This window comes from Heterocephalus glaber, unplaced genomic scaffold (assembly GCF_053883595.1).
Source record: "Heterocephalus glaber isolate CG9 unplaced genomic scaffold, H.glaber_assembly_v1.0 deba00000768, whole genome shotgun sequence".
Lineage (NCBI taxonomy): Eukaryota > Metazoa > Chordata > Mammalia > Rodentia > Bathyergidae > Heterocephalus > Heterocephalus glaber.
In genome coordinates, this window is record NW_028258162.1 from 9,029,313 (window position 1) to 9,051,697 (window position 22,385).

The following is a 22,385-nucleotide window of genomic DNA, read 5'->3' on the forward strand; positions in this document are numbered from 1 at the left end:
TTATAAACATGACTGGAAGTGAAAATAACAGAAAATAACCAGATCATCTGGTAGTGGCACCTGGTTACCCAAGAGGCCTGGTGACTGGTACTTTACAGATTGAGCCTTGAATAACTGGTTATCAGTAGTGTTTGAGTCATTTTCTTTGTGACTTTACGGACAGAAAGAGAACAAGTTTTTCTCCTTGCTGACTTGTGAGACACTTCTTTGCGCCTTCTCTTTGTGGGTACCCTGGAAGACCCACCCCGCCTCCTTACCTTGTTCCTGCTGTGTGCAAATCCTGAGCTATTTTTTGGTTGCTCCAAGGGTGCTAACCCTAGAACATGAATTCCATTGACCTCTGTCAGACTTTGTGTAATGTTGCCATATGTTTAATATCACACACATTTTAAATGATAATGTCAAATTGTCATTACTAGTGTAGAGATGATGCGAATTTATTTTATTTATTTAATTTTTGTTAAATTCTTTTATTGGTACATTGTAGGTATACAACACAATTACATTTCTCATTGGGAATTGTACCTTTACATGATGCATCTTGGTTCTTATTTTTTCCCCATTCCTAGCCCTCCCTTCACCCCCTCCACCCTTCCCTATTTACAAAGACTTTATTTCCAATTCTTCCATTTCTCATCATTTTTCCTTTCCCTTCTTTCCTTTCCCCTGCCCCTCCCACTACCCCTACCCCTTTGGACCTTTTCTTCCTATTTTGCATTATCGATTATTCATTCTAATCATTGGTACAGTTTAGGTATACAATATAATGACATTCATCATTGCAAATTTGCACCTTTACATAGTCTCTCTTGGTTCTTATTTTTCACCCTTGCCCAGCCCTCCCTTCCACCCCTCCATTCCTCCCTATTTACAAAGATTTTGTTCCTATTTTTCCATTTTCTCATATTAATCCCATTCCCTTCTTTCCTTTCCCCTAGCACTCCCACTTCCTTCCCCTTTGCCCCTTTTCTTCCTATTTCACATTACCTATTATACATTTTAGTCCTTATTTACACTTTCAGTTTCTCACACCAGAGAAACTATTCAGTATTTACACATGTGTGTCCTATTAATTTCGCTTAAGAGTATGGCCTCAATGTGCATCCACTTAGCTATAAATGTCTCTAATTTCTCATGTTTTATGGCTGAGTAGTACTCCATTTTATAAAAAAACCACATTTTCTTTATCCAGTCTCCAGTTGATGGGCATTTGGGCTGTTGCCAAGTTTTAGCTGTCACAAACTGTGATGCGAATTTATATTGACCTACGTATTTGCCCGTTGATTGCTCCTTTGTTCCTGCAATTCCGTGTTTCCTGCGGGATTATTTTTCTTCTGCCTGAATAACTTCTTTTGTTTATTTTCCCTTCAGTTCATGTTTCCTACTGATGAATTTCTTTAGTTTTTGTTAGTGATGAGATATATTTTTTCTTTCTTTTTTCAGTGCTGCAGATCTAATGTATGCTAAGCAAGTGCTGTTCCACTGACCCATGACCCTACCCCCTTTTCATTTTTGAAGAATGTTTTCCCGGGCATATAATTTAGAGTCATGCCGTGGTGGGCCACCTTGTGCTGTAGTCAGGTACACAGCTCAGCACCTGGTGAGGCCCCTGGACGGCTGGCAGCAGCCCGCTACTACATGGAGGCTTTGGGTGCTCGGAGGACAGTTTCTACCGCAGCCTAGCCCTCTTCTGCTCTCACCATGTTTTGCACTCTCTTCTGCAGCATTCCCTGAGCCTGGCTGCTGTGTCACAGCTGCAGGGTTTGGTGCTCAGCCCTAGGACAGTGCCATCAAGAATGCAGAAGCCCGACAAAGTGTGCGTGGGTCGGGCTTGCTTCTGTGTGGGACGGTGGGAAGTGAGGTGCAGCCCACCCAGATGTGCCACCACTGCAGCAGCAGGCACCCTGCATGGCACGCTGATAGTGTAGCACTCAAGGCCCAAACCGGGCAGGACCGTGGTGGACAGTTCTCTAGCAGCCCGCATAGCACTCTGGCTGTGAATGCTAGGAAGCTGCCAGCCAGTCACAGCCTGCTTTCTCCGGGTCCTCCAGCCAGAGCCTGGGGTGTTTTCAGCAATAGGGGCTCACCGTCCCGTTGTGGGGTGCAGCCAACTGCAGCGGCCTGTGTGGTTGGGGGGCCTTGGGGACCTCCCTGGGCAACAACTCAGAGAGAGGCACACCCTGGCCCCTGGCCCGGATTTTTATTGAATAGTGTGGCTTCCAGAAGTTTTAAATTTCTTCCCCCACACAAGGTGCCTTTAAGCCTTTTAACTATTGCTTTAACGACCCCCCTTTTAATTAAGCAGCCTCAGTGGATTTGTAAGGCGGGTGAAATTTCCCTTGCGTTTGGTTACCCTTGGTCCAATTTTGTGTCTCAGCGCTGGTGAAATGAGTGGCCCTGCTGCCGTGGATCCTTTGTGGGCACCTGAACATAACGCTGAGCTGAGTAATGGTGCTGATAGCAGCTTCCGCCGTAGCTCTGCACAGGGGACGCTGCAGGAGAGCAGCGTGGGAAAGGTCAGGATGCTTTACCGGGTGCCTGCAGCCTTCGCTCCCCCGCCTGTGCTGGTGCCCCTGACCCAGTCTGCTCTGCATCGAGTGGGGACAAATTGCTCACCAGCTTGGCACCTTTCTTCCGTACTCCTAACCCACACGGTGTCTGTGGTTATCTGAACTGTTACTGTCTCGGATTTCTGTTTCACACCCAGCCATACCATCTGTGCAGCAAGCACCTAAGGGCTGGGCAGTGTCCCTTTCAGCACCTTCTGGGACTTAGCTGTTGGCTTCCCCACTGCTGGTGGCACATGCCTGTAGTCCCAGCTCCTCAGGAGCAGTGCAGTGCAGCAAGTTCAAGGCCAGCCTGGGCAATTTAGAGAGATCCTATCTCAAGATAAAAAGCCTGGGGGTGTAGCTCAGTGGTAGAGCTTGCCTAGCATGTGTGACGCCTTAGATTCAATTCGGGTCCAAAAAGAAACATAAAAAGAGCTTTCACGGTTATTGTTTTTCTATTTTATTGATTTCTGTTCAGTTCTTTCCTTCTTTTTGTTTGCTTTGTGTATAACTTCCATTTCTTTTTATGCTATCTTGTACTATTTTAGGCTTTGGGGTTAGGTTGACTTTTAGACCTTCCTTTTCCTACATAAACATTTAAAGTTATAAATTCCCCTGTACGCTCTGCCTTGTCTATATCCCACAAATTTTGACATGTATATTTTCATTACCATATTTATATATAAATAACATATTTTCTAATACTTCCTGGGAATCCTCTTTGGCCCAATAATTATTTAGAAGTGTACTAAATTCCAAATATTTGGAATCTTCCTGGTTTTCTCTTTGTAACTGGTTTCTAATTTAATCCCTCTGTGGTCAGAGCACTTGGCCTACAGGACTTCAAACTTTTCAAATGTATTGAGGTGGGTTTTATGGCCAGCAAATGTGGTCTGTCTGATGAGCATACCAGCATGTCACAATTCTGTTGGTTTATACCCACAAAGACCATATTACAATTTTTGAACAGTTATTGTTTATGAAAACAAAGGTAAAGGGAAAAAGGCAAAATAACTTCTTTTGCATTGATCGAAGTATTTACATTCCTGTTTTTCATTGTTTTCTGAAAATCTTGGAATTCTGACTGGTATCAATTTTCCTCTGAAGAAATTTCTTTTAGCATTTCTTAGAGTGGCAATTTGCTGGTGAACAATCCTCTAAATTTTCTTTTAAATGAAACGTCTCTCTCTATTTTGCCTTTGGAGGTGGGGTTACTGGGAATTGAACCCAGGGCTCCATACGTGCTAAGCACTTGCTGTGTCACTGAGCTGAACACCAGCCCACACATTTATTCTTAAGTGATAGTTTCTCTGAGTTGACAGGTGGTTTTTTGTTTTTGATGTTGTTTTGATTTCAGGACTGTAAAAATGTTGCTGTACTCTCTTTGGCTTTCCTTGGTTTTTAGAGAAAAGTCAGCTGACACTGGATTGTTGTTCTTCTGTATCAAGGTACAGGTTTGGGGCATGTGCGTCTGTTCCTTGCTTCCAGGAGGCATCTTGTTGCTGTTCCCCTACCTGGTAGAAGACAGAATGATAAAGGTGGCAAACACTGTGTTGTCACAGGGCAGAAGAGATCGATGGGGACAAACCCAGTGGACTCTTGTAAGGGTCCTCATGTCATCCCTGAGGGCTTCACCTTCGTGACTGAATCACCTCCTAAAGGCTGCACCTCTTAACATAATCACACTGGCAAATGCATTTCCAACAGAAAGCCTGTTCGGGACACACTTGGACCACAGCGGCTTCCAGCAGATGTGCCTTGACGTTGGCCTCCTTCTGTGAAATATGTCTCGTATCTGCAGCTTTTGGTCTTTCGACCAATTTGGGAAACTTTCAGTTGTTATTCCTTCAAGCGTTTCTTTTCTGTTCTTTCTCCCCTCTTATTCTGGTGTTCCAGTTACACATATAACTTACCATTTGATGTCATCTCACAGCTCACTAAGGGTCTGGTTCTTTCCAGTCCTTGCCCCTCCCTCTCCCTCTCTGCTCCCCTCTTCACCTAGTGTATTTCTGTGGATCGATCTTCACGTTTTCTTATTCTTTCATCCATCACAGTCATTCAGTTTTTAGTCTAGTAAGTGAATTCTTATTTACGAAATTGTATTTTTTTAAGTTTGGTTCTTTGTTTCTATTTGTTTCCTCTTTGCTGTTTCTGTTTCCTTGTTCAGACTTTCATTTCTCTGCTGGTGTTTGTAGTCCTTGAAATCATGGTTGTGCTCTTTCCCTGAGGGGAGTTAGAAGAGCAAATTCAAAATCCTTTTCTGTTAGGTCCAACATCTGGTTCATTATAAGGTTGGGCTTGGTTGAATTTTTTTCTGTTAAGAATGTTTCCTAGTTTTTTTTTTTCCATATCGTGTAATTTTGGATTGTGTCCTGAGTATTATGAAAGTTAGTTTGTGGAGATTCTGGATTTTTCTTTTCTCTAAGGAGTCTTTTTCCTCTGTGTTAGCAGATATCAGTCTCCGCTCGACCTGAACGCACACTCTTTTTCTTGGATGGAAGTCTCGGTTTGGAATTTCTGTGGTTGCTGCTGTCTTCAGCTGAGCCATTTTGTGTCTGCTCCATGGTACTTGGGTCAGGGTTCAGTCAGAGACGTGGGAAGGCTGAGTTGGGATCTTCTCTCTTTTCCCCTTGTAAGCGTCTCTTTCTCTTTTAAGTGTCCACTTTTCTGATTTTTCAGAAAAAATCAGGCTGCAGGTGTTTTTCGTGTCTGTCCCTGGTATTGCCGTGTGCACCGAGTGCAGGCTTCTCTTGGCCTCCAGCTAAGACCTGGGCATGGGGACTGACTGAGTTGTGACCCTCCTCTCCCTCCCGACAGCTCACGGTCTTCACTAGGAGCCAGTGATGGTGAACCTTTTAGAGCTTTTGGTAATAACACATGGCCCACTGTGGCATGCGTGCCACAGGTGGGGGACTGCATAACTCTGTAATCATAAAACTCCCCTAGCCCCAACTGTAAATGTGAGTAAATAGATAAAGATGCTTGTTAGTCCCAGGACACTAGATAAGATCTGTATCAGCCATAAGGTCCCAAAGTAAATTACTCAACTCTTTGTTCGAAACTGATGTTCCGGACACCGCTATCTATAGAACAATCTACAAACATCTGCTGACCATCAGTACGTGTCAGCTGACCACTAACCTTTGTTCCTCTTCTGTAAATTTCGCCTGTTAACTTCCCCTGCAAAAAAGAGCCTTGGACTCTGGGCTAGTCGCCTCTCTAAGCTACTTTGCTTTGGGAGTGCAGTCTGGCCAGACTAAGGTCTGTTTTACTTTCCAACTTGTCCGGTGTGTTCCTTCCCAGGTGTTCTTCCCTGCAGTCAGCTCCTCAGAGCGTTTGGTAAGGCCCTCGGTCTTACACAGGTTCGCCACCTCTGCAAAGCCATCTGCCCCTGCTGTTCCCCAGCGCTGCGGGTAGTTGCTTCTGTGTCCTGTTCAGATTTTGTGGTTGTTCTGCAGGAGCTGAGTCCTCTGGGAGGGTCTTGGCTGTTACTTCCAGAAGTAGAAATGTAGGGCTCCTATTTGCCAGGGAAGATGTTCCTAAACTTACAGTGGAGTCATATCCTGGTAAACCAATAATAAATTGAAAATGTCATCCGTCAAAAATGTATCTAATCCACCTGACCCACCGAACAGCATAACTTAGCCACACAGTACACTGTAGAGTATTGGTTGTTTCCCCGCATGATCAAAAATTATAGGATATTGTTACGATTATATTCCTAACCTTAAATGCTTTTTATTATTTATAAAAGACATGAAATAAAAGATTCAGTTAAATAAATTAGAAAAATAAGATAATCTTTTTTTTTTTTGGTACCGGGAATCAAACTCAGGGCCTTGTGCTTGCCAGACAGGCGCTGTGCTGCTGAGCTACATCCCCAGCCCAGAAAAATAAGATAATCTTAAGGAAAATAGAATAAGAAAATGATAAAAGGAAACATAAATGAATTAGAGATAACAGAGTAGAATAAAACATCAACTAGTCTCTGAAAAACAATAAAGCAAACAACAGTTTTAATCAAGAGAAAAAGAATATTTATCTGAGCTAAAATTACAAGTGAAATATGAAATACAAAGACAGACATGGGGAATTTAAAAACTAAGACTCTGTAGAGCTCCAGCAGGATATATGAATGAAATACAGGATGTTTGCGGAAAATATTTAATCATCAGTATCGTCATAAGAGGGGCTGGAGTGTAGCTCAGGCATAGAGCTCTACTTAGCAGTGCAAGGCCCTGGCTTCCATCCCCAGCACCAGAGTTTTAAAAAAATCCAGATTTACTTTAATACCAGTAATAACTGATAATAACTGAATAGACTAATATTCACAGAAGAAGCATAGTTGCCTCCCCAAAATGACTCTTTCCTTAGTTTTATGAATGTGTTCAGTTAAACTTCCAATTCCTGGACCACATCCATGGTTCCCAGGCTGGGGAGTGGAAGAGGAAGAAATCAGTTTTAATATTTGGAAAAACAGCTTAGTGATGACATCAAATCCTGTCAGTGGTAGAAGATAACAGAGAAGCGGGGAATCTACAAACCAGTTTCACTGAAGACAATAGATGTGAAAACATTAATCACACTAATAACGAAATGAATTGAGCATTGTATTAAAACAATAGTTCAGCTGTCACTTTGATCAATATGATGAATTAGATTCTTTGAAGGACCCTCCAGGTTGAAACAGAACAAAAAGAGAATCTGCCTAAAACGTATTATCTTAGTTGCATTACTGGGCCTATAGGAATTGAGAAGCCTTTCAGGTAGGTTGGGATTGGTGGGAGGTGGATGCGGAAGTGGTAACACAGCATTCAGGAAAGACTGGGTTGCTATAGTGATGGGGAGGGAGTCAACATTATTTCCTTAGCCCACATTTATGAAGTACCTGCCATATACTGGGCCCTGTTCTAGGGAATGGAAATATAGCAGTGAAAATCTTTTGAGTTCCTGCCCTCCCTGGGACCTTACATGCTGATACAGGGGAAAGGCGATACAATAAACTAGCAAATATCATAATATTTTGGATATTAGTCTTATGGAGAAAAATTAAACGGGAGGAGAAGACATGTTGAACAGGTGACGGTTTTATATGGGGTCATTGAGGGGCGCCTCACTGAGCAGAGATTGTGAGCCGACTTGGAGATGCTGCAGCAAGCCAGGCAGATGGGAAGGGAAGAATTCCCAGTGGACTGCTTTGTAGAGAATGCAGTGCTTTGTGTGCAGGCAGTGCAGGAGGAACAGCAAGGCCAGGAGCAAATGAGGGAAAAGAATGGTAAATCAGAAAAAGGACATGCAGCGACCTACCTGCTACTTCCATAGGGTGAGCTAATGGAGATGTCCTGGGGACACTGACCCACACCTGTTAAGTCTTTGAGGGTGGTATTAACTTCTCCAAAGGGTCCACCTTCATTCATTTTCTGTACACTGAGGAGAGGAGCAAAGTCTAGGGGTTTTAAGGTCGGTTGTGTTTGGAATCCGATTGTCACTGATTCCAGAGAACTGAAAGACACCAGTCCCGGATGGGTACACTGCACAGAGGCAGCTAGGCCTGGCCCAAACTCAACTCACCTACCACCTATCCGGTGAGCCCATGGACCTGCCCTGGGTCGTTGTCCAGTCCTGGGTAACATCGTCAGGATACACGTTCTTCGCTGCAGCTGAGACCTCATGTGGTTTCCCTGGCCTGGAGTAAAGACAGTTTTAGGGAGGAGAGTCAATCTGAAATCCCCAAAACTCTGCCTCCTCAGCCAAGAGAGTAAAGCAGAAGGGGTAGGACATCCCAGGAGGATGGCGAGGATTAGTTAAATCTGGAAAAGTTAATCAGAATAAAAATAGGAAAGATGGAGCCCAGGATGGACATTGCTTTTCTTGTCCTGAGCTAGGCTTGGCTTAAAGACCAAGTTTAAGACGTGAGCCAGCAGGCTCCTGTCACTGTCTGCAGGCTTGTCAGTGGCCCTTGGGGTTCTTCTGCGGGTCACAGCCATGTTGGGAGCCATTATCTGTCGGAGGGATTTTAAGGAAGCTTGGCTTTAAGAATATTCATCCTAAGGATGGGCCTCACAGTTGTGTGATTGACTGTCCTGATGCAGCCTTAAATGGCATCATCCATCCCCCAAGAGCGGGGGATGCCCCTATCCACGTCTAGGAGTGATTGGAACACACTACCTGACCAGTGACCTTGAGACTCTCGGTCCGGGTCCGTCCCAGAGTGACATCGCAAACTCCTGAGACACCGCTGTGCTTCCAGACTCCAGGAAAAGGCCATGCTTCTCAGACCGCAGTGGGTGAGAATTCTGTAAAGCACAGGGGGTGCACAGGCTTGCTTTCCACTTCTGACTCTCCTCACTCTCTGGATTTCACCCATATTAAAGTGCACTCACTGAGCACCCACCCCAGGGATGGAAAGGAGCCCCCTGGGGTCCCGGCTGCGGGCTTGGTCCATGTGGCCTCCCGAGCCCTGGCTCTGCTCATTTCACCAGAATTGGAGCCTTCCCCTGCTGGGTGGTGCTGAGAGATTTGGGTCCGGGTCCAGCGGTCTCAGAGAGCAAGCTGCCCTTCGGTCTGACCCTTCCTGCCCTCCCCTCAGAGTCAAGAACAAAAGAATAATTCACATTGCATTGAGATGCTGATTATGGGGTGGAGGGAATATTCACTGTAATCGGAGTATTTGGCTGATTGGGAACTGTTTACAGACGTGTTTCTTTCTAGTGTGTACCCTTGAAATCATTTTCTTTGTAAATGTTAAAAGCCATATGAAAAAAACTACAACCACCTTGATTACTGCTCTTTGTACTCCAATCAGCAGCTGCACGTCAGCCTCTGAATAAACTGTAATTCCTTCACTGCGCCTGTTGAGGAGAACATTTAGGCCACATTTTTAAAAATATCTTGGTAGGGGTCTCAAGTACAATTAGCAATTAAAATAATCTATTTTCTATGTTTCACTACACACACACACACACACACACACACACACACACACACACACACACACACACACACACACACACACAGCTACTTGATTGATTTCACGGGCGCGGGCTCTGCACTCACTCATTCCCCAGACCTGAGACTCACAGAAGCTCTTGGCCTTCTTCAGTGCATCCTGAACTTTGGAATAGAGCACCAGGGCTGCTGGGGGCTTCTGGCTTCAGACCCCTTGGTCTGGGCTGTTCAAGGCCAGAGTCTTAGTAAGAAACACCTGGCCAGGGTGAGGATCTCAGGTAACAATCAGAATCATTCAGGGAACCATCCAGAAAAGGGGAGCTATGGCTCAGCTGCGAGACACCCCCCAGAGGTCTCACTGCAAAGGTGAGGTGTGGCCAGAAGGGGCCGGGCTGGGGATAGGACCCGGAAGGGTGTCTTCTCCGCCCTAGCCCTTTCCTTCTCGCTCTGCTTCTCGCTGGCTGCCACCTTCCTTCCACCATGTGTTTCTGCCCTAAAGTCTGCCACCTCTGGACTGAATCCACTGGAAATTGTGAGCCAAAGAAATCTTTCCTCCTTTAAGTCGTGGGTGGCAGGTATTGAACCTTAGCTAGCTAATGAGGGCCCGGCAGTTCAGCTCCTGGATCTGCATGCCAGCCTCATGGCTTCGTGGGTTTATGGGTGGTTTCTGTCTTGGAAAAGCAAGATGTTATATTTGCAGAAATAGTTCAGGCATGACCCACATTCCAGCCAGAGAAGCAGACCTGGTGAAGTCCAAAGGGCATGGCCAGCTCCACCATTCTCTAAGAGCTTCAGAAAATGAAGTGATGTCCCACAAGGGCGGGCGACTTCCGGCCTGTGCACACCAGTCCCCTCCCATCTTCATGGAGCTGGAACACTATGCCTCGGCCCGGGAGCTGGCACTGAGCAGTCACCAAGACCAAGGCCAAAGGAGAAGAAAGGGCAGGAACCATGCCTTCCCCAACTGGGCCACAGGGAGTCGGAGGAAGAGCGGATTTTAGCCTCTGAGCAGCCTTTGCCACCTGTGGCTGAGGCATTTGTCATCCCTGGGTCCCCTGCTGAAATGCTTCCAGGGATGAGGATAACCGACAGAACCTTACCCTGGCATCTCTTCCCCCAGGGGCAGCTTATAAACAGGCATGAATGGAGCACAGCCTGCTGAAGGAGCCTCACTGCCAAGACAAAGTGGGCAGAGTGTTGCTGTGTGACCCTGTCTTAGCCAGCTTCTTGTTACTGAGACACAGTACCCGACAGCCACAACTTTAAAAGGGGGCAGGTTTACTTGGGCTGTGGTCAGTGACCCTGAGGCACAAATGGTGTGGCAGAAGGGCCTGGGTGGAGAAGGAGAGGAGAGAACCAAGAAGGGAGTCACGGAGGCAGGGCCACCCGTCCAGGTCACACCCTGGGGACCTGCCAGCACATCAGGCATGGTGTCCTGTGCTCCGATCGCCTTCCCGAGCCCTGTCTTGGAGTGGGTCAGGCTGCGGGGATGACATCTAGATGTAAACCATGGCATCTGTGAGGAAATGTCTTCAGTGGGCTGGTGGCATCTGACCGGACGAGGTATAACGGCACCGAGTGCCCATGCTGTTTGCCATATCCTGTTACTAAGGGCACCAAGCTGCAGGGCCCAGGCTGTCCCAGGGCAGTTTGCACTTACGGAAGTGGCTCCGGTTTACTCAAAATTAAGTGGGCTGAGAGCCTGTGACAAAGAATAACCAATTGAAAACAACAGTAAAAAATAAAGTTTCCGGCAAACTTTATGTGCCTTTCAGCCATTTTTTAAACTTCCCATGTTTTCTTATTTAAAGTATGAGGATGAATGGAAATATTTATGAATCCTAGGGCAGTTTTCTAAATTTGATATGTTTCTTAGAATTTTTCCAGATTAGGGAATATTTTCCCAAATTTGTTTAAATCACACTTATTCTCCTTGGCTAACAATGTTTCCATGAATTTTTAATTTTCTTTTTGTTTCTGAGTAAATTGCTGAAAGAATAGTCATCAAAAATGAATCTTTCAGATCCCTAGAATTTGTATAGCTAACGATGATTTTACATTTAAATGAAATTTCAAGTAGTTTTGGTTGTGTTTTTTTTGGTACTTTCTCAGTTATTTTGCTTTCTACACTGACTTAAATTCCTTTTCAGTTAGTATTTCTGGCTTTAATGGTATTGCTTCACCATTACCCCAGTCAGCGAGTCTGGTGTGCACACGCGTGTGCTGGACAGAGGGCCTTGGCTGTGCCATGCGATGTTTTCAGTGTCGCTAAGACCCTCACGCGGGTCACCATGTTCCTGTGTCTGGCTCCTGGACGCCCACGGGATCGTGTGGAATGGCGTAGAAGACGGCCTCAGACCTCCTCCTGGGCTGCATGTGGAATTTGAACCACCCAGAGAGGAACTCTTCTAAAATCTTTCTAACACCTTGGATGAGGATGGGGAGCCAGAGCAGACTGAGCTCTTCCGCACCCTGAGGGCATGCGCACGAGCTTGCAGGGTGGGGTCCAGCAATGGGCTGGCCTGGTACTGGGAGACAGCCACTGCTCCCACCTTGCCCGCCCGTATGCCATCCCTCCTGGGTGGTCCGTGTTGCTGTTCTCGCAAAGCTACCAAGCAGGTAGCAGCAAGCAGCCCCATTGATGTGTCTGCACAGCCTGGGACTCTACACCAGGGGAAGCTGCAGGGCAGGAAAGAGAAATGGGCAGCTGTTTGTGGAGACTGCCGCTAGCAGATTGGTGGGTGGGTGGCTGCCTTTGAGGTCCCCACCAGAGACACCCCAAATAACTGGGAGACACATGGTGGCCATGCCATTCCAAGGTGCACCTATTGTAATTCGGGCATTAAACGTTAATGGGGCTTCATGCGATCACAGTCCAGGGAAGCCCACATGTATATACCCCGTGTACCTACAATAATGGTAATGCTAAAGTACAGAGAACACTAGCTAGACAAAACATTTCTTTCTTTCTTTTTTTTTTTTTTGGTACCGGGGATCGAACTAGGGTCCTTGCACTTGTGCAGCAGGCAGCAAGCTAAATCCCTCACCCCTTATTTCTTCATTCTCTCTTCACAGGGAAAATTATAGTTAGCAAACTGAGACTTCATTGAGTTATTATTTCTCACTTCAAATAATAGTTTTGAAGATTAGTTTAAAAAAAAAGAAAAAGAATTCAAGCATTGCTCCTACCTTTTTTATGGGGAGCGTACTTTAGCATACTCAAAATATTAATTTTGGAGAATTTTTTGTAGAATTAATTTAGATAACAAATGGAATGGTATATCATTTGCAATCCCCAATGAAGGAAAATCACAAAAAGACAAGAAGAAATTTGAAGAGCTTTTACTTTTTTAAAGCACCACTGGGGATTGAACCCAGGGCCTTTGCACCAAGCTACATCTTTAGCCCTTTTTATTTTCTATTTTGAGACATTGCCCTGCTGTCAGTGAATTGCCTGGGGTGGGTTCGAAATTGCCATCCTCTTTCTCCACCCTCCCAGATCACAGGTCTGCACTGCCACACCTGGCTGAAGTAGGCTCATCAGAATCTCCAACATGAAACAGATTGAGTTCTAGCCAGAACTAATGGTGTAGAAGATATACAGGGTACAGAGGAGCATGTTAAATATCTACAACAGAAATGCAACTAGAAAAATCAGATGTGATAAATGACACAGGAAAAACAACTTGATTTTGACAAATAATTTGTTAACAGGAGAGGCAGAGAACCCTCAGATTAAAAGAGACAGGAAATACAGCAGCAATTTCAATGTATGGACCTTACTTGTATCAGCATTTGAACAAGAATTTATGAAAGAACTGGAAAATTTGAACACTGCAGTAATACATAATGAAGTTAAAGAATTATTGTTGATATTGTGCGTAGAATGGTGGTTTTACAGGGTTTTGTTACAGAAGTCTTGCTGTTTAGAGATGTGTGCTGACGTACTTGTGGATGGAACGATGCAGCTTGGATTTGCTTTACTAATCTGCACCAGTAAGAGCAAGTGGCAGGATCCATGGTAGAAGTTACTGTCTGCTCACCAGAAAGCTGCTTGCAGGATGGAGGGTAGGCAGGGGTAGGGGCTGCTTGCAGCCGCTGGAGTCCCAGCCCTCTCTGAGAGGAGAGATCTCCGTACCATGGTTTACATCCAGCTCTGATCCCTGCAAGCTTGATATTGGGAAAAAGGACACTTCCTGTCAAAACTAAAGTCCAGTCCTCAACAAGATCCCTTGCAAACCTCAGCTCAGTTGGGAAAGGAAATGAGATTTCAGAAAAAAGGAGGATGGATGCAACAGAGCAATTTTGCCTAATGCTTAATTTTTACTGAAGGTGTGTGTGTGTGTGTGTGTGTGTGTGTGTGTGTGTGTGTATGTGAGAGAGAGAGAGAGAGAGAGAGAAAGGTGGGGTGGAGCCTAACAGGGGAGGAAGAAGCAGAATTCGGATGGAAGGGCCCAGGTAGGATGGAAGCTGGTTCTACAGAGCTAACAGAAGAACAGTGTTTTATTGATACAGAACCCATTATTTCTCTCCCACTTCAGCATCTCCACAATTTGATATGCCATACAATATAAGATGTTTTATACTTTTACTTGTTAGCATGTTTCTTAACGTCACATAATATAATGATGCCAGTTTTCCACACTCAGTGAAATATGATAGTCCTGTCGGATTTTAATGAAAAGCACAAGGTAAGAAGCAAGAAGAAGGGCTGAAAAGCTGAGCAGAGAAGCAGATGGGGCACCCTTTATAATGGGATTTAGGTTTTACCCTGAGTATAACGAGAGCCATTAAAGGATTTTAACAGGGGATTTGCTTGATGAGATGCGTTTTTTGGGAGGTAACTCCGTCTGCAGTGGAGTTAAAGGGAAGAAGGTTTGGGAGGCTGCTGGAGCAGTCCAGAGGGAGATGAACTGGGGTTGCAGGTGTGAGATGGAGAATGTGGAACTGAAGATCTTCAGGAGGCAAACTCTCCGATCCTGGCTGAGTGTCTGGAGGCGCGGAAGGCAGCAAGGCAGGAGTCAAGGCAGCTGGATGGATGGTGCGGCCATTGTGAAGATAAGGAGAGAGGAAAAGAGAAGATGGTGATTTCTGTCAATTTCAAGGTTCGTGGGAGACACCCAAGGAAAGATGTCCACAGGACTCTAGGACCTTGGAGTCTGCAGGTCAGGAGACCGGAAGTGACACCATAGAAGTGGGAGCCACCAGGCCGCGGTGGTCACTGGGTAACTGAAATGCGGGAGGAGGTGGGAATCCGCTGGGGAGAGCGCAGCAGGAGGGAGCCCTGGTGAAAAGCCTGGGGGTCCTGGGTGTTTAAGTGGGCAGAGGGCAGGAGAGAGAGCAGGAAGGCCCAGCCACAAAAGGGGAGAAAAAGCGAGGGATGTGATGGTATGAAAGCCTAGGGGGAAAGAGTAACGGGCGAGGCCCCCCAGCACCAGCCAGCGGTCGTGTGAAACACGAGAGAGAGGCTAAGGGAACAGACCAGAAATGCTGCTTGGATTTGGTACCTTCTGTTTTTCTTCAACAATGTTAAAAGGATGCATAAAATAGGGAAAATATTCATAGTATATGTAGGAAGTTCTTGTGATTCAGTAATAAAAAGGAAAAGTTTAGCAGATAAATGAGCAACACACATTAACAGGCAATTTTCAGAAATCCACCCTGCAAGCTGTCCCCAAACAGGCAGAAGTCGGTTCTGGCCAGGCCGGTCCCCGCGTGCCTGGAGTGTGGGTGTCAGGGTGGGGTCCCCACGATGTGGGTGCCCACTCTCCTCATCACTCTGGTGGACACTCTGCCCCCGCCCAGGTAAAGGTCACAAGTCAAACTTCTCAGGTGACCTTACTGGGTTACAGCATCCACACTCAGGGCCAAACCCAGAGGGAAATCTCCACCCCTGGGGAAATGGCAGAGCCTGCCCCGCAGAGGCAAGAAACCTGTTTTCATCAGCACCAGATGTGCCCCAAGGCTGTCCCTGTGAGCAGCCTCTCTCCTATGGGCTGGACCCCATCGGGGTGACAGAATTTCCAGTCCACTTAAAAGACAAAATTGTATTCCAGGAAACAGCAAGAGGGAGTTTAGGACATCAAATCAGCAAGCTCCTAAAAAGGTGCAAAGGGGCCAGGTTGGAACATGGCTGCAATCGCAAGCTGAGGAGACTCAGCAGTCTTAATTCCCTGGCCAGCGTGTCCCTTCCTCCACACTTCCCAGGAAGCACTGTGTCCACAGATTGCTTTCCCTGAAACCTCTGGAAAGACTTCAGTAACGTTTCTAGTGAAGTGTGGCTTTGGGGGGGGGGGGGGTAATGGTTTTTTTGTGTTTAAAATAAAATGGGGAAAAAGAAGCTGAACACATGGACTTTTCTCTACTCCCCAGTCACCGTGGCCTCGTTCAGATTTGTGAATCCCTTGTGCCCCTTGTTTTGAATGTTCAGGGCCTCTACGTGGACCCCTTCCCTCCCTCCTACAGCCAACTCCTGTTACTGCTGTGGTCTCAGCATAACTCGCCTCCTTGGGGAAACCTGTGAGCTCCCAAACCAGGCCAGATCCCCCTGTTAACATGCCCTGCACCCTCAAATCACTCACTGCATTTGCAGTTCCTAAGTTCTCCAATCACTTATTTAACAGCAGCCTTTCCTTCCCTCTTGAGTATGGCTGCGAGCATTCCAACATGGCACCCAGCGCCTACCTCGCCACGCGACACACACACACCCTGCCCATGGAGGACTCAAATGCAGGTGTAAACTGCTGTCTCACATGTGGCTCCAAAAGCTGAGTTTGTCATGGCTCTGCTCAAGGCAGTCAGGCTCTGGAGTCTCCATAAGCAGGCTGATCCTGGCCGCGGGAGTTTTGTAAATGTCAGCCCTGGCACCAAACTTCTTTTTGTTTTATTTTGCATGAGAGCTGGTTTTAATTCTAACTATCTTCCCCTAGTGGCTAACATTGAATTTCTGAGTAGAAACACTGATTGGCTACCACAAAGTGTGGTGACAAAAATATAGGGGGGCACTGAACTCCTCATAGTGGTCCTAGACTCAACAAGGATTTGCATATAAATTATTTTTCTTAGTACAAAAGTAATAGATGTTCAATGTGAAAAATTTAGAAGATACAGATATTCAAAGAAAGGTAAATATAAATTGTCTTAATCTCAACACTAAAAGCCACTATGAATATTTGGGGAGCATTTTCTCCAATGGAAATATACTCTTCTTATTTTACAAAGATCAAAGCACCCTTGGGGAAAGGGGGTGAAAAAATTTTACTACAGAAAGTGTAGTGTGCTCTTAACCTGTACCACTCACTAGCAGAATGGATAAATGGTAAGGTAATATGCATGTGTGTCTGGTATGTGTGTTTGCATTATTTTCATAAATGGCAATTATTGTGTGTATTGATCAGCAACCTATTATTTCCATTGTTTTCAGATCTATCCATGTTGATATATGTGGCATTAACTGGTTTGCTTTTTTTGTTGTTAAAGTTTAGGTTGTTTCCAATATTTTATTATTTTGAGACCAGTGTTTTGCATGGTGCAAGGAAAATCCCCCACCCAAATTTCCTTGTGTGTGTGTGTGTGTGTGTGTGTGTGTGTGTGTGTGTGTGGTGCTGGGGATTGAACTCACAGCCTCATGCATACAAGGTGCCTACTCTACCACTGAGCTACAGCCGTAATCTCTCCTCGCACACTTTGTAAATTTCTCCCAAGATGTGTTTTTAGAAGTGAAATTGCTGGGTTGAAGGTTACCCCCATTTCAAGATTGCCAAGTTGATTTCCAGAGGGTTGTTGCCAATATGCACTCCCTGCAGCAGTAGATAAAGTTTCTCATTTCCACATATTTCCATCAGCGTTGGTATTGTCAGGCCATTTACATTTACGGCGATATAATGGGCTAGAAATTGTATTTCACTCTTCTCTCTTACTACCTTTTCCATGTAAATTGAAATTGCATACTGCTTCATAACTGCCTTCTACATCAGTATATCTCGAACACCTTTGGCCATAAATAAATATTTTTCCATATAATTTTAAGGCCTGTTATTTTGTATAGCTACACCACATAACATTGGACATCTCCATTTATGCTTCTAGGAGTTCGCTGCTATAAACAGCACATGGGCACTGCTACAGCAGGGTACAGAAGAGGTGGATTTTAGTCAGAAAAGCCCTGGTTTTCAGTGGAGGCCCTGCCTCTTTCCTGCTGTGCAGCAGTTGGGTCCCTTACAGAGAAATAAGCTTGGCCTTGACCTTCCAGGGCCTCAGGCTCAGAGCACAGCAGGGTGGCTGCAAGTCCACAGCCAGCCATGGTGCGAGTCCTGGTCCTTCTACCGACTTGGGACAGCTCTTCAACTTCTCTGTGCCTCAGTTTCCTTGGGTGTAAATTCACGGATGATGATACACCATGAGTCTGCCTCAGATGGGGGCTGTTGGAAGAGCATATACAATAGAACGGATGGTTTTAGCACAGTGCCTGGCATATATATTTAGAGCTCATTACATGCATTCTATTCAAGTCTAGCTGGAATAAAGGGTGGGTACTGAACAGGGTTTTTGTCCTTATTTTCAATTGGGCCAGGGGGGAAAATGAAGCCCAGAGGAATTCGGGACTTGGCTGAGATCCCACAGGTCGGTGCTGTCAGTTCAGGGAGTGGAAATGAAGTAAAGGTCTCTAGTGCATGGCCATGTGGGGATGCAGGATGGGGGCAGGAGGACAGGAAGTCCCGTGCCTGCCTGTGCTTCGTCCCAGGCCTCCCTCAGCCTCGTGGATGCTCTCGCAGCCCTTGCTGGCCCCCTGGTCACCATGGTGACCACAGCCTCGCTGGAGGACCAGCAAGGCAGGCGTTAAGCCAAGGTGCCAGGGCCTGGTGCCCGCAGCCCTGCGTGTCCTGCTCCCTGCTGGGGACAGCGCCTGGCTCCTGGGAGTCTGCCTCCCTTCCCCTTCTGGACCCAGGACTGTGACCTGCAGAAGTCAACAGCCCCAGTCGTCTGTCCGCCGATCCTAAGGGGGCTGTGGCCATGGTGAAGCCCCTGCCGTTGCTACGATTTGTCACCCTGTCCAGACAGGCTGGGCACACCCAGCTCCGTGGCCCTGGCTCGGATACCTCTCCCACGCCTCTGCCTTAGCTCTGCGCCATCTTGGAACAATTCCTGGATTTTTATCACTGTGATGGGCAACAGGGACATCTTCAGAAAGCAGGAGAGAGCTTTCTCTTAGGCTAAATCACCTGCGTTCTTAGGAAAATATCCCATGTGGGGGTGTGGCCCGTCTGACAGTTCCTGGGGCTGCTGCGCTGTGAACGTGTATGCCGGGTGCCTGCAAAGTGCTCTAGAGCCCCAGAGCCACCGGCCGGCCAATCAGCACTTTTCTTTAGGGTGCGGTAATAAGAAGTACCAGAAACCATATTTTGACCGATTAACAAAGTGGCTCTCACTGTTGACATTTTTGGTGGACATACACACAAAAATATACATTTTTAAAACAATAGGTCACTGTCACCTCTCTTAGGCTTTTCTCCCTCTCTATTGGATTTGAGATCGCTTTCATAATATAAAGTCAAACCCTACAAATACATTGAAAGGGCAAAATGCTTCATGTGTGTACTTTAAGTTTGTTATGATTCTTAAAGACACTGCAGTTAAGAGTTGTATCTGAGAGAAAAGAGGAGCAGAGGTGAGAAGCCGACATTCAGGAAAGACGGGGCTGTTTCAGGGCCAAGCCCAGGGTGAGAGAGGCCCAAAGCGAGGAAGGCAGAGCGCGGAAGGCAGAGGGCGGAGGAGGGCCGGGCCCTGCCTCGCGGCTGGGCCCTGAAAGGGGAAAGGGCTGCGGACGCTCGTGGACAGGCTCTGTTCACTAGAACGGCAGTTGGTGTCTGCAAGACCACCGCGGCTGGCTGGGGAAGGTGGAAGTAGGTGCCCGAAGTTACAGGGGCAGGAAGAGTCTGTCTGCGCCTCCTGCACAAGGGCTCGTTTGCCCAGCAGAACGGGCAGAGGCCATGCGGGGAACATGGGGGCTGTCAGACGCGGCCTTCAACTTCCCCTCGGCGTCTTCCCCAACCCCCCTTGGAGGTGGGGGACGCCTGCCACGTAAGAGGCCCCCCGAGATGGCCCTGCTGGCCGGGCCGCGCTGAGGACGCCCGGGCAGTTCCTGCTGAGCCCCGCCTCCCAGCTGTCCCCGCTGAGGCGTCAGGTGTGTGGGTGACGCCCCTTGGGACCCTCCTGACCATGTGCCCGCCGAAGACTTCCCTCGCCCTGGTCTACACCACACGAGAGAACTCCCTGGTGAGCTTGCAGAACGTGTGGCCCACAACGTGCATGCAACACAACGGCGATTGTTCTAAATCACTGGGTTCTGAGGCAGTTTCCTAAGTGGCAGTAGATCACCAGAGCGCGGGCGGGCTGACAGGCCGACTGTCCCGGGATCCTGTGATTCGTCTGCAGGCTCACAGCAGCCTCAAGTGGGGGGGGAGCCCGGGGAAGGCAAGGGGTGAAGCATTAGTCTGCTAGGCGGGGCTGGGTGGGCCAGGAAGGGGGGCGTGTGCACGTGTGTGCGCGTGCGCACGTCGGGGTGAGGGTGAGGCCAGGCCGGCCGCGGGACAGAGCAGAGCCACACCTGCTGTGGCGCCAGCCCCGAGGGAAGAGGGGCCGCCTGCCCTCCCGAGCCCGCCCGCCTGGCTCCTGTGTTCGCTCTGCTCAGCACGGGCTCAGCCACGCCAGTGAGGACAGAAAGAGACGAAGGTTGGAGGAAGGAAAAGAAGGAGAAGAAAGGACGAAAGGGGGAAAGGGAACCAGAGGAGGAGAGAAGGCGGAAGGGAGGAGAGAGGAGAAAGGAACGAGCAGCGTTTTCCACCCAGGGCACAGAGTGTGCGGACAGCCCCAGGACCCAGCGGTCCGGGCTGAACTCCAGGCGAGAGGGTGCTCCTGCGCTGGCCACGCAGGCTGCTTCCAGTCTCAGTGCGTGCGAGCTGCGGGCTCACGGCCTCCTGGACCCCTTTCTTGCCCCCGGGCCGCTCTCCTCCACCTCTGGAGAGAAAGGTCTATCTGCCTCCTGCCTGCTACCCACCTTCCGGTTGCTCCTTCCTTACTCTGGCCTCCCGTGAGAGAAGCCATGTGATACTTAAGCCGTGCGCACAAGCTTTCGCCTCTCACTGGCCACCCGTTCACCCCCACAAGAAAGGAAACTGCTTCCTGGAGGGACTTGGCACTGACCGGCAGATTTCCAGTGTCCAGCAAGGGCCGCAGGCGCAGCAGATACTTTAAAAAATATCATTTAAAATACCATTAAAAAAAAAGCGAAACTAAACACCGAGAACCTGAGTTCAGCCAGGGAGCGGCCAGGGCCCGGGTTCCTGCTGTACCGCTGGCGACCGCCAGGGGGCGGCTCCGGCCGCCAGGAACCGCAGCCGGGGCCAGGGGAAGCGGTCGGTCCCGGCTCGCGTGGAGAGGCTGGCCCGGCGCACGCGCACACGCGCCTCGCGCTTCGCGCTGCCCCGCTCAGCTGCGTCCACTTACCGTGGCTTTATTACGAATACATTTGGTAGCCGGCTAGAGGCGCTTGCTGATGGCGCTCTGTCTGACCGGCTGGAAGAAGAGAAGGCCGAGGCAGCCCCGGGCCGACACCGGGCCGACGCCGGGCCCCGTCGCCAGAGGGCGCCCTTGGCCTGCGCGGAGCCCGGGCGGGAGGGGACGGGCGACAGCGCAAAAACGCAGCGTCCTTTCGGAAAAGAGTCGAACCCACCTTCTCCCCCAAGTGAGGCCTCCGCGACGGAGCTCACCCCAGCCAATTCCTCCGCACAGCCGGGCTTTGCGCGGCGGGCGGCGGGCGGCGCTGCTCTGGCCTCCAAACCAGCGCGCTTGGCGGGACTGTAAGTCTGCGAGCGGCCACCAGAGGGAGCCCGACGACCGCATTAGACGCCTCGCCCCTGGGTTTCCTCCGGGGGATGCTGCTGGGTGAAATGTTAAGCTGCCTCCTCCTTTCTCCTCCCGGTGCAAGACCCTCCAACAATCAGAAGCAATCATAGCTCTAGAAATCCATAGTCAATTGACGATTGATTGATTGACTTATTTATACTTACCAGACCATAGACGTTAAACAAATAATGCCGCTCTGGTCTCCAATGTGAAGGTTGTCTTCTTAATAGGGAATAGAAAAAGAAAAGAGATTTGTCGTAGGGGAAAAGTGAAATTGTGGGTGCAGAGAGAGGGACGCATCCAGGTAAGTGTAGTGGCCGGGGAGCAGGGCCAGGAGAGAGCCACTTAGGGTTACAAACCAGCTTATCCAGGAGAGCTAAGTGCTTCATACCTGTTCAAATAATTTTTTAAACACGTTTTTAAAAAGGGGGACTGGACTGAATTTTTCTTTCAACGCCGTGGACAGGGTTGTTTCTGCACGAGGAGCTGTTAAAAGTCAGCGTGGTGCTGCACATACCAGTGATTCCAGCACTCTGGGAGTCTGAGACAGGAACATCGCAAGTTCAAGCTCAGCCTTGGCCATTTGGCAACATGGCAAGACCCTGTTTCTAAATGAATGAAAGCTGGGGATGTAGCTCAGTGCAAAGGCCCTGGGTTCATTTTCCAGTACCACCAAAAAGAGAAAGAAAACACACAGAGAGAGAGAGAGAGAGAGAGAGAGAGAGAGAGAGAGAGAGAGAGAGATGAAAATGAACTCCCTACACAGATGCGTGTTTCACACTTGTGTCCCACTTGGGATCTAGGGTCTCTGTGTAACGTCAGTGATGTTTTCTCTGGCTGGCCAATCTACAGCCCAGGAACTGCTGGAAAATAAAAGGCATCTGAACCAACCCAGTTCTTATCCCCCCTCTTTCTCCACCCCATCCTCGGCTTCCTGACAGCGTGAGGCAGTGGGTCCTCTCTGAAACGCCACCTCCTCGGGAA

At 48.1% G+C, this 22,385-nt stretch overlaps 1 long non-coding RNA gene across 3 annotated transcripts; it reads right to left on the reverse strand.

Annotated features, from left to right (window-relative positions):
• Positions 1-37: 37 nt before the first annotated feature.
• On the reverse strand, positions 38-21,346 carry LOC106010653 (uncharacterized). 3 transcript variants are annotated; one of them, XR_015449676.1, is made up of 5 exons: positions 21,229-21,346; positions 9,325-9,400; positions 8,718-8,845; positions 8,121-8,235; positions 38-6,112 (listed from the first exon to the last, which is right to left on the reverse strand). It is a non-coding gene; the product is annotated as an uncharacterized LOC106010653 (long non-coding RNA). The 3 variants fall into 3 exon arrangements; XR_002387832.2 differs by lacking the exon at positions 21,229-21,346 and adding an exon at positions 21,003-21,222; XR_015449675.1 differs by lacking the exon at positions 21,229-21,346 and adding an exon at positions 9,630-12,681.
• Between the last annotated feature and the right edge of the window lie 1,039 nt (positions 21,347-22,385).